The following is a 2,736-nucleotide window of genomic DNA, read 5'->3' as shown; positions in this document are numbered from 1 at the left end:
CATTGCCTGGCTGTTTTTCGTGAACAATAGAAAATGCATTAGAATTCATAATAGCCTACAGGAATTGAAGTTGGGTTAGAGCCACATTAATCGAAAATGGGGGGCAAGATGGTGCAGATAGACCTGTCCGCTCTGTTTCTGGCTCCTAAGCAACTTTGCAGTATTTAATTTTTTTGTATATTTCTCACATATTACTGCACTGTTGGTGCTAGGAACACAAGTGTTTCCCTACACCCGCAATAACATCTGCTAAATATGTGTAAGCGACCAATAAGATTTGGACCATCTGTTTAGCAGGGTATCAAGAGACCATTGATTTATCTTGTTTACGCCTATCAGCACTTCTTTAAAAACAGTTGGATAGCAATCTGTGTCTCAGGATCCCGAGGGGAGAGACCAAGTAGAACATCCAGTTGAGGGTAAACGTGCAGGTGAGAAGAGAACATGGAATCTACTCAACTATTTCACTATGCTACAAATTGATGCATCTAATCTCTGAACTTTGCTTGTTAAACTTCTACTGTATCTTGTCCCATGTCAACAGCCCCCTACAGTTGTCAATGTAAAAGGAGACCACAAAGAAGAAACACCACACTAAGTCTGATTGTCTTAGGCAAAAAGGATGTGAACCTTTTCTTCCTTTAGTGTTCCCCAACTGCTCAGCAGTAAACGTTAGCAAGGCCATTGATTTATCTAGTTTACTACTATCAGCACTTTAGAAACAGTTGGATAACAACAATCAAAGTTTCTTTGTCATGTGTGCCGAATACAACGGGTGTAGACCTTACAGTGAAATGCAAATAGTCTGGGTAGTTGTTTGCTTACCTGTTCAGGAGTCTTATGGCTTGGGGGTAAAAGCTGTTGAGAAGCCTTTTGGTCCTAGACTTGGCGCTCCGGTACCGCTTGCCATGTGGTAGCAGAGGGAACAGTCTGTGGCTGGGGTCTCAGACAATTTTTAGGGCCGCCTAGTGTAGCGGTCCTGGATGGCAGGCAGCTTAGCTCCAGTGATGTACTGGGACGTATGCACTACCCTCTGTAGTGCCTTGCGGTCGGAGGCCGAGCAGTTGCCGTACAAGGCAGTGATGCAACCAGTCAGGATGCTCTCGATGTTGCAGCTGTAGAACCTTTTGAGGATCTGAGGACCCATGCCAAATCTTTTCAGTCTCCTGAGGGAGAATAGGTTTTGTCGTGCCCTCTCCACGACTCTCTTGGTGTGTTTGGACCATTCTAGTTTGTTGTTGATGTGGACACCAAGGAACTTGAAGCTCTCAACCTGTTCCACTACAGCCCCGTCGATGAGAATGGGGTGTGCTCGGTCCTCCTTTTCCTGTAGTCCACAATCATCTCCTTTGTCTTGATTACGTTGAAAGATAGGTTGTTATTCTGGCACCACACGGCCAGGTCTCTGACCTCCACCCTATAGACTGTCTCGTTATCGGTGTAGTAGAGAGAATTATTTATTTCAGCTTTTATTTCTTTCATCACATTCCCAGTGGGTCAGAAGTTTACATCCACTCAATTAGTATTTGGTAGCATTGCCTTTAAATTGTTTAACTTTGGTCAAACGTTTCAGGTAGCCTTCCACAAGCTTCGTACAATAAGTTGTGTACATTTTGGCCCATTCCTCCTGACAGAGCTGGTGTAACTGAGTCAGGTTTGTAGGCCTCCTTGCTCGTACACGCTTTTTCAGTTCTGCCCACAAATGTTCTATAGGATTGAGGTCAGGGCTTTGTGATGGCCACTCCAATACCTTGACTTTGTTGTCCTTAAGCCATTTTGGCACAACTTTGGAAGTATGCTTGGGGTCATTGTCCATTTGGAAGATCCATTTGCGACCAAGCTTTAACTTCCTGACTGATGTCTTGAGATGTTGCTTCAGTATATTCACATCATTTTCCAGCCTCATGATGCCATCTATTTTGTGAAGTGCAACAGTCCCTCCTGCAGCAAAGCACCCCCACAACATGATGCTGCCACCCCCGTGCTTCACGGTTGGGATGGTGTTCTTCTGGCTTGCAAGCCTCCCCCTTCCCCCGTCATTATGGCCAAACAGTTCTATTTTTGTTTCAACAGAACAGAGGACATTTCTCCAAAAGTACGATCTGGAATTTTGCAAGCTGTTTAAAGGCACAGTCAACTTAGTGTATGTAAACTTCTGAACCACTGGAATTGATATATGTAAGTGAAATAATCTGTCTGTAAACAATTGTTGGAAAAATAACTTTTGTCATGCACAAAGTAGATGTCCTAACCGACATGCCAAAACTATAGTTTGTTGACAAGAAATTTGTGGAGTGGTTGAAAAACGAGTTTTAAAACTTCTTAAGGCTAGGGGGCAGTATTTTGACGCCCGGATGAAAAGCGTGCCCAAAGTAAAATGCCTGTTACTCAGGCCCAGAAGCTAGGATATGCATATAATTGGTATATTTGGATAGAAAACATTAGAAAGTTTCTAAAACTGTTAAAATAATATCTGTGAGTATAACAGAACTGTTTTGGCAGGCGAAACCCCGAGGACAAACCATCCAGGGGGAAAAAATTGAGGTCATAGGATTTCCCAATGGGTTTCTATCATTATTAAACTGGTTGCAGTTCCTATGCCTTCCACTAGATGTCAACAGTCTTCAGAAATAGTTTTTTTCTTTTGAGAAATGAAGAAGTAGTGCTATTCATTCCATGTGTCACTGAAGGTCCCTACTATTTTGGTGCGCATGAACAGGAACGCGCTCCACGTTG

Source organism: Salvelinus alpinus, chromosome 7 (genome assembly GCF_045679555.1).
Source record: "Salvelinus alpinus chromosome 7, SLU_Salpinus.1, whole genome shotgun sequence".
In the NCBI taxonomy this organism is placed as follows: Eukaryota; Metazoa; Chordata; class Actinopteri; order Salmoniformes; family Salmonidae; genus Salvelinus; species Salvelinus alpinus.
Note: the sequence above shows the minus strand (reverse complement) of the source record.